Source organism: Spermophilus citellus, assembly GCF_964194105.1.
Source record: "Spermophilus citellus genome assembly, chromosome: 18".
NCBI lineage: Eukaryota > Metazoa > Chordata > Mammalia > Rodentia > Sciuridae > Spermophilus > Spermophilus citellus.
This window is the reverse complement of record NC_138200.1, coordinates 48318262-48328622: the sequence shown is the minus strand read 5'-3', so window position 1 is coordinate 48328622 and position 10361 is coordinate 48318262.

The window sequence follows — 10361 nt, the reverse complement described above, 5'->3', positions numbered from 1 at the left end:
CACTACTGCCTGTGTATGTAGCAAATTGTACTGTCAAAGAGGAACACTGAGATTTAAAAAATCCTCCATTCTCCAGCAAGCAGTAAGCAAGTGAACCTCTGTCTCTAAGGGAGATATTCCCTCATCCCTTCTTTGCTTGCTGAAACACCACCCACCACTCCGAGAAAAAGACCCCATAAAGAGTGGTCAAGGCATTAAATTGAGGCACCCAGCAGCACAAGAGACACCCATGGAGAGGGTTTCTTAGGGACTTTTCTCACAATTTTTGTTTGTTTGTTTTTTTTTTTTTTTTTTGGAGAAAAGTAATTTGAGGTTCCATGTAACTTAGCATCTAAATAATTATGCACTTTGTTTTCATAATTTAAACCCAGACTCAAAATGAAATTGTCTTTCAGTCAAGTTAGATTCAGAGTCCAATGACACTGGATTCCTACTATGAGTCTATTACAGATCTGGGTACTTCATTATATCAGGGACCACTCAGTGCTAAGAAAACATTCCAATGGAAGGACTTTTTAAAATATTTTTTATTGGTTGTTCAAAACATTACAAAGCTCATATGCCATTATGTAAAAATGTGAGTGTGTGACCGATGTGATTCTGCAATATAAGGACTTTTAAAGACTGTTTTAAACAGCACTGTAGAGAAGATGCAAGACCCAAAGGAAGCTATTGTTTACAGTGATCAATTTCAGATGGTTTCAAAGCGACTTTGGTGATATCTTTCTCACCATCTCATAGTGTTTTGCAAGTTATTAGGAAGAGAGCATTAAATCATCTGGTCAGTGGAGCTGCTCTCTTCTGTGTAACTCATATAAATGCACTGTCTACAGGAAATAATTATTTAATCACTTTGATACCATTCTCATAGATAAAACTCAGCCACATTCGTTAGATTTATATTACACATGTTGCAGCATCTGTTTATTCACATAAAACTAAATTGTCAAGAAATACACCCCTCTCTCTCTCTCTCTCTCTCTCTCTCTCTCTCTCTCTCTCTCTCTCTCTATCTTATTTATTTATTGGTAGTGGAGATTTAACCCAGGGGCTCTTCATCCCTGAGCCACATCCCCAGCCCCTTTTTGTTTTTAATTTTGACACAGAGTCTCATTAAGTTGCTTAGGGCTTCACTAAGTTGTTGAGGCTGGCATCCAACTTGTGATCCTTTTGTCTCAGCCTCATGAGTTACTGGGATTACAGGCATGAGCCATCATGCCTGACTCACAACTTCCTATTTTACTGCATGCATGCAAACACATGCATGCACACACCTATGCACCACACACGTATGTGCATAGATCGTCTTCTTTCTATGTCTATCCCCCTTCCAAACATCAACTTTCCCAGCAAGAACCTCCAACAGTAAGAGCCAATAAACTCATTTGTGGTTCTCACTCTGGTCTATTCCATTCATTATAATAATTATAAGCAGGTTGACCTTCAAAATCTACATGCAATAATTTATCTCTATGCTAAAGCCATACAACAATTTTCCAATTTGGGGGTGTTAGGAAAACAACCTCCTTAGGAATATTGACAATATTCCTGGATTTTCTACACTAGGAGTCTGAAACCTAAAGCATATAAGACAAATGTATAACTTCATCTTTAAATAAAGTATTATTGGAATACAGATGTACTTGTTCATTTATGTGTTATCTGTGGGTAATTTTGCAGTTAAGTAGTTGCAATTGAGTAGTTGCATGAAACTCTTTGGTCAGAGATAAAAAAAAAAAAAAAAACTTCATTACTTATAGCCAACAAGTATTTGCCTGTTTGGGACAGTTTCACTGTAGGACTTACAAGTTTAAAAAAAAAACTACTATATTTCTTTATTTTTTTATATTACTGCATAACCAATTACTTCAAAATCATCATCTTATAACAACAAAAAATATGATTGCCCAATCTTTGTGAGTTCAGAGTTTTACACAGTGTAGTAGTGTTCTCTGTTCAGGATCTAATATGACTGAAATAAAGATGCTGGCCAGGGCCACTCTATCATTTCAGGTTTGAGGTTCTTTTTCGAATGATTTGTTATTTGTGGATTTAAATTCCTTTGAATTGCAAGACTTCTGTTCCCTTAATGGCTATCAATTGGTAGCTGTTATCAATTTCTAGGGCTGCTCACAATTTTTACTACACTGTCTCCCTCATATTGAAATCAGCATTGGAGAAAATTTTACATGTTAAATTCTCTTGTGCTATAAAAAAAAAAATTCTCTTGTGCTAGAAGTCTCCGAAGTCTTCAATTTCTGACTTCTAGAACCAAGAATTAAAGGTTCTTGAGATAGGTCAGATGTGGAGGATAATGTCTCTGTCTTAAGGCCACTTGATTTATATCTTTTAACTACATTAGTTATTTTCTACTTGGGGAAAATATGAATACAATGTTTGGGGGAAAGGTGTCTGCACAACCATGTCTGGAAATCTTGGGGGGCAATGTTAGAATTCTACATATTGTAGCACTCTTTATAAGAATGTTTGGTGACCCTGGAGTACATCTTGCTTTTTTTTTTTTTTTTTCTCGTGATGCTGGGGATCAAACCCAGGGCCTTGTGCATACAAGGCGAGCACTCCACCAACTGAGCTATATCTTCCGTCCCTGTACATCTTGCGTCCTAATTTAGAAATACTTCATACTTGGAACCCCTTCTCTCTGCGTTTCAGACATACTGGCCTTTACCTAGCTCTCATACTAAATATGCTATCTTTTTAATATAATCCTTCATATATGCCAGTTTTGCTGCTCAAAATACTTCCCTCCATTTGTATCTGATTCATTCCTCCCCTTTTTATCTAAGACCTTGTAGTCTCTTCATAATTTTACAGTCCTTGACCTTGAACCACTGGTCACTTCCTCCAAACTTATGGAAACATATAACTTCCTGTTTCTCACTTTTTTAGCAATTGTCACAGCTGTAATTTAATATTTGTTATGTGACTATTTGATTTATTTACTCAATGACCCACTTGGCCTGGGGAGTTTCTGGATGTGGAATTTCAAATTACAACTTTGGTCATTCTCAGTCAAACAGGAAGAGTTATCCATCTTATTATTTGTTGACTATTAATATCAACATTGCCATCTATTTTCTAAACTGTATGAATTCAGATTCCACCTTTTTTTGAGTTTACCAACTACCTATATATATTTTTTCTTATATCAGGTGTTCAATAAACAAGAAACTGTCTTAAATTAAGTCATTTTTTTAAATGGATAGAGATAACCTTGTTAGTATCTTTGTAGACTACATGGTGCTTGTTTTTTCATATCTATTTGCTGAATAACATCAACTTGCCAGCTAAACTCCCCACATATGCACCCTTATGAATATCTGAAAATCATTTAATGAAACATGGAACTTAAATTTTAAAGATTAAATCAATGAAATAATTGAATACGAGTAGTAGTTAGTGAAGAAAGAATTTAAAACTTACAACTAGATACCTGTAATTGCAATCCCAACTTGTCCTCTCCCTAGCTTTAGGCTCTTAGGAACATTATAGAACATCCTGTTGCGTTTGAGCTAATGTAAGAGAATACCATACATTGGGTGGCTTATATAACAAACATCAATTTCTCTCAGTGAAGTCACTGACAAATTAGGACTCGGGTTCATAAATGACTGGCTATCTTCTTGGTGTGCTTTCTTATGGCAGGAAAGCAGAGCGAGCTCTGGGTGCTCTATTATAAGGGCACTGTGCTCCCCAGGAGGGCTCCATCTTCCTGATGTATTCACTCCTTAAAGGTTCCACCTCCAAGTACTCTCAACGTTGGGGGTTGGGATGTCAATATAGGAGTCAGGGGAGACCTAAGCTTTCAATCTCTAACATGCAAGATCTCCAAACCATATTTGTCTTGTCTGCCAAGGGCAAAATAATGTCTACCTCAAACAACTTTTGTGAACAATAAATAAAGCATCAAACCATAAGCCTAGGAAACACTAGTAATCTCACAACTATCCATTCAAGTATCCGATCCCTTTTAGGATGGTACCATTCCTTCCATTCCTGATTGCCTTTCTTGTGAGTAGATGCAGTTATTCCTTCTAGTCACATACCATCAGAATAACAGGGTATGAGAAGGAGCCACAGTGCTTGGGGAGGGGGCTGGAAACAGTGTTTTATGTCCCATAAATAACTCATTAACAGAAACCTGAAAGTCATCAGCTAAGAGAGACAGACAGGACCCAAGGGCAAGGGCTTCCACTGGAGACCTGGGGGATACTCAAGCAAAAGCTGTGAAAGGATTTCAATGATGTGTTTGAATGTCACTAGCTCATGGTCTGGGAAGAAAAGAAGGAGGACTTACAACTGGTAACAGCCTTATCACACTGGTGCTCCTGGTGTTCTGGGCAAGGTGTGCCCCACTCATTCATGGGGATATTGAGGCAACAGGGATATCTGATGTTTTAAAAATTTATAAGACAAGAATATGCTGCGTCTTTATCAAATAGAGTGGCGGAATATTTTGTTAAAGTGAAAGCAATGAAGATAATTTTTATGTTTTTCAAAAAGCATAAATCATAGAAAGTGGGATTTCTTTAGTGACACACTTAATGAAAATATGGACTACTATTAAACAATTCAAAAGGACAGACTGATCACTCGGATGAATTTCAAGGTTATTATGCTGAGTGAAAATAACTAGCCTCTGGAGTACATGAATATGATTGAAGTCAGATAGCATATTCAGAATGACAAAAATGTAGAGATGGGGAACAGATCAGTAGTTTCCAGGGGTTAAGGAAGAGGAGAGATGGTCTAACTATAATGCACCTATGTGAGAAGGGGGTGCTTTATGACAAGAAAACAGTTCTGTATCTTGATTACACTGCTGCTTTTACAAATCTCTGCATGTGATATAAATGTCAAAATTGTATACAAATCCACACAAAAGAATGACTTAGTGCACAAATGTGTGAGATCTAGAAAGAAAGAAAGAAAGATCTAGAAAGATCTAGAAAGAAAGCTAGTTCTAGTTCACTGTTTTCTGGAAACCAAATAATTTCCTGTTTTGATGATACACCATTAGCTAAGATGTTACCATTGGGGTAAACTTAGTTACAGGTATGCAGGAGATTTCTGTAACATTTATGCAACTTCCTATGTATACACATAACGTATTCAAAATTTAAAAAAAAGTTTAAAAAAATTCTTACATACATGCCAAACACTATCCTAATTGTTAGAGATTTAAACAGTATAATAAGGTAGGTGAGTTCATTGTCCTCAGGGAGCCTACAGTCTAGCAGAGGTAAACAAGACTCAAAATGAAAGAAATAACTTTCTGCAACCTTAAACTATCCATATTTTATTTTTTGAAAGAAAATTATTGGTGAGGTACAAGAGAAATGATTTTGTAGTTTGTAGATGTGTGTCTGGAGATGATAAAGAAAGAGAAACGATTCTCATGTCATTATAAATACAGAAATTATTATGCAATTAGTACATCATTTCATTCTTATAGTCATTTTTATTAGATAGTTGACACCATCCAGGTATAAACTCTTCATCTGATTAGATCTTCACAACCACACTGAGAAGTTTGTGCTATTCTGCTAGAAACCATATTTGATGAACAAGGAATCTGAGGCTCACCGAGGTAAGACAAATTGCCAAAACACACAAATTCTATGGAGGAGATGGAATTGGACCAAGACCTGTTGCAATCAAGGCATATTTGTGAACAGTGTTTCCTAGAAAGCCTGAGGAGTTGTGAATTCTAAAAGAGGCACTTGCATATGTGAAGGTGTGTGGTAGACCAGACAATGTTGAAACACCTCCTACCCATCCATGCTGTGCTGGACCATCCAGAACTGCAGAGTATAACTGGACACTGGGGCAAGCCGTTTTCTCAGGTACTTAACAAATTTGATGCTTCTTAAGACCCTGAGAGGTAGATATTCACATCATTTAATGATGCTCAAATGAGCATTGAAAGGTGAAATCTGCTTAGTCTACATGATATTGCTGATAAGGAGGAACTGGTAATTATCAGAATAAATGCCACCCCTCTTGCCTATATTCTATTCATGTTCAAACATTTTTGTTGACCCTACTGTCATTTTCTGCTAAATCTCATCAGTAATTTTCTCAAGAGATTGGTCCTGGAAGTTTCTATACATGGATTAGATTTGCTACGGGGGATAAAAATTTATTTTCTCTGCCATGAATAGTTCACCCCTAATATGAAGACTGATATATTCCTGATTCTGTAATTTGACTTAGGTTCTCCTCTGCAGAAGTTTTTGAAGTTTCTGTATTTTCTTTCTCCTGGCTAGGGTACAGCTAAAATTATGGTATGCACCAAAGCAGAACTCACAAATAACAGGTGACTCTGTCCTTTCTGTGCTTCTGAGAAGCATTCAAATTTAATATGAAAATTTTTAGTTCGTTCTCCAGAAAAAAATTAGAAAGAATTCATATTGCAAGATAATTTAACATCACTGAGACAAACATTAGCTAAGCAATTAGAACAAAGTGGATTTTTTCTATGTTCTGCATGACCTTGGCCAAATAATTTAGCCACACAAACACTCAATTTCCTTGTGTGAAAGATTGTAGAGTAATAGCAACTATCCTATTGCATTTTTGCAGGAACTTAGTAATGTATCACATCTAAAGCTTTATGTCACATATAAAGACTACATAAAATGTGTGTGTATATATATAAATTATATAGACTACACTAAATGAGCATTTGTGCTCTTCCTCTTCCATTTTACATGTTGAAGTGACCAACACATAGCATTACCTGGAACAATATTAGAATCACAGAACATTAAGTTAGGAACAATCTTTGTCCATCTTGCATAATCTTTCCCTTGATGGGACCAGGAATTGTCACCCTTTCTAGAGTCTAATCACTTGCATTAAAGTGATGCTTTAACTATTTGAAGAGTTGACTATCTATTCAAATACCTACTACTTAGGCAAAAAAGTACACAATATATGAAACAGAATAACTGATTTGATATTTAGAATGTCATAACCTAGATTATGTTGACTTCCAGAGAGCTGCGTTCATTCCTCTTTGCAGAATGTTCTTTGCTAATAAAACATTTACTTGAAGTAAGTTTCCAAATTTTCCTTAAGAAAGCAGAGAGGCAAATTTCAAAGGAAATTGCATTTGTTCTTAAGAGGGTGAATTATCTAAGGAAACTTATTTTACACTGTAGATCATTATCTAAAAAAATTCAGAGTGAATGTGAACCAGAAAATATAAGTCAGGAGCAATATATTTGCACTCTAACATGGGCTTACTTTTTAATAAGACATTTCTTGATTGTAACTGTGTTGGAGCTTAAAAAAAAATGAAAGCACATGAGTGGTTTGTTTCAGGACAGCTTGCTATGTGACTTGGAAGAATGGTTCCCATATCTACCTGCACCCCTGGGCAGTGTGTGTGGTGAGGATGTTAAAATGCACCATCGTAGTTATAGCTTTAGAAAATCTAATTCAAAAAATCTGAGCAGGACACCTTCAAACCTGTATTAGAATAGGGAATCCAAAATTATTCTGGTGCACGGTTTGGGTTGCTTTTCTATGTTCTAAAATTAAAACAACTGCAGCAACAATTCATGTCATTAAAAGGTTGGCTTGGGTGAGAAAATGAAAAGAATGTTCTCTCTGCCATCATCTTTTCTCTAAGCCCAAACAGCTGTAACACTTAACATCATTACCAGAATGACTGGTGATCAAGAAGTGGTGATGTGTTTTTAGTCATGGGAGAATGCTACCTGTGGGTAGTCTGTGTTCTCCACCTGAGGGGAGTCAGTCTACTTTCTCTACTCATGGCAAAGAGGAACCTGGAGCAGGGGACCTCTGTTGGGGCCACACATTTCACTGCTTCATGGAGATGTCATCCTCCCAGGAATGGAGTGTAATACCTGGGCAGTGGATGATGTCATCTTGCTTACAGGAAGTAATAAAGTTCCTACCCAAGGTTTCCTATGTTCATTCTCACATCTTCTCTTTCATTCATCACCAGCAACCACAACAATCTTGTAAAGTAGATCATACCAATCCCAGCTTAAAAATCAAAGGAACCCTATGGATCAGGATCACAATGCAAAATCCTTCCTGCAACCTCTCCAGAATTTACCACATGCTTCTCTTACCTTGGCTAATCCTGCTTTTACCTTCCTTCTTGTTTCTGGATTATATGGAGACTTTGAAGGTTAATGCTCACTGTTGTTTTTTTTCTTTCCTTTCCCAGACTTTTAAAAAAATATGCTTCTCTAACTTAATTTCATAGGTCAAAAGTTAACTTTTCTTTTGAGAACTTCTTTGACTAACCAATTGATGTTCTTTATTATCAACCTATGTTCAGGACATAATTTCCTTTTTTATGTGCATACAATTTTTGTTCCTTCACTTCCCTTCCAGAATATAATTTTTTTAAGAGAGAGAGAGAGAGAGAGAGAGAGAGAGAGAGAGAGAGAGAGAGAGAGAGGAGAGAGAGAGAGAGAATTTTAATATTTATTTTTTAGTATTCAGCGGACACAACATCTTTGTTTGTATGTGGTGCTAAGGATCGAACCCAGGCCGCACGCATGCCAGGCGAGTGCGCTACCACTTGAGCCACATCCCCAGCCTCAGAATATAAATTTTTAGGGCCTTGCTAAATTGATGGGCCTGCTCTTGCAATCCTCCCGCCTCAGCTTCCTGAGTCACAGGAATTATAGGCATGCACCATGGTTCTGGGCGGGGAGTATAAATTTTATGATAGCAAAGATGGACTTCTTGGTGGCCATTATACTCTCAATGCTTCACCTAACATCTGGCATATAATAACAAGTGTTCAATAAATGTTATGGTTGAAATCAATGAATGGTATAGTAAAACTCTCTTAGCTGAAGGGAAGGACTTTACTTAATGGGATCAACATAAGGCATAAATAACCTGGAGCTGAAAAATAGGGTCTTTTAATTGCTATTTTTAAAAAAAAAAATATTTGTTTTTTTTAGTTATTCATGACAGTATAATGTATTTTGACATATCATGCATACGTAAAATATAACTTCCCTTTTTTATTGAACATTATGTGGAGTTACACTGGTTGTGTATTTGTATATGAACATAGGAAAGTTATGTCTGATTCATTCTACTTTTTTTCTTCCCATTCCCATCTCCTCTTACTTCCCTGACTCTGCCCTGTGCAATGAACACCCTCCAGCCCCCCACTTACTATGAGTCAGCTTCCACATTTCATAGAGAACATTTGGCCTTTGGTTTGGGGGGACTTATTTCACTTACAATGATATACTCCAGTTCCACCCATGTACCAGCAAATGCCATAATTTCATTATTCTTTATGGCTAAGAAATATTCTATTGTGTATATGTACCATATTTTCTTTATCCATTCATCAGTTGAAGGGTACCTAGTTTAGCTTTTGTGAATTGTGCTGCTGTAAACTTTGATGTGGCCATGTTTAATTGCTATTTTATGTAATAGATTTCTTCAACTTAAATAGAATTTTTTATTAATGATATACATTTAGAAAATAAAAGCGAATTAGAAAAGTAATATCATTTGATATCTTATTATCTAAATCCCCAGTGAAAACCACAGATGTATTTTCCATACTCTTCAATCATGTATGAGTGTTATGTTGCATAGATATTTACATATCTTGCTGTTGTCCTCATACAATGCTTTTGGATGTGTGCATACATGTGTGTGACTCTAAACAACATTTAATCTTTTGGATTATTTCTAGTAGCTCGTGTTGTAAAATGACACCATCGAGATATTTGTATATGATTCTTGATGTGTTTCCCTGGATACTTTTTTTCTAATTTCTGTGTGGTTTTCTTCACATTTTCATGCAACGTGTAGTTTTTTCTTGTTATCCATAAATTTCGGTTATCATATTTTTAATTTCTCAGAACCCTTTATTATATGTTCCTTTTCTATGTAGCATCTTCTTTTTTTGGTGGAAATATCTGTTCTTTCTTTAGAAATATTGTGTACTGCCATTGATGTGAAGTTTGGATTGTCTTCTTAAGGTCAGGACTCTGCTCATTTCCTTCTACTCCTATCCTTTCCTATTAATTTGTTTTGGGCTCTTGCTTTACACTTTATACCCCCCTCAAATGACCAGAGAAACTTGAATTATTGTTTATATGTTTAAATCACTATATTATTTCTGGATAACTCTGATTCAACTAGTAGAACTCATTGGAGAGATAAGTGAGGAAATGAAAATATTTCCCTGGAAGTACTGAGTTTCTTAAAAGACAAAAAAAAAAAAAAAAAAAAAAAAAGCAGAAAGGATCTCAAAATTTCCCACAAAGGATTTATAAATTAAATTTTATTATCATGGAATAAAAAAGAAAGCTTAACAT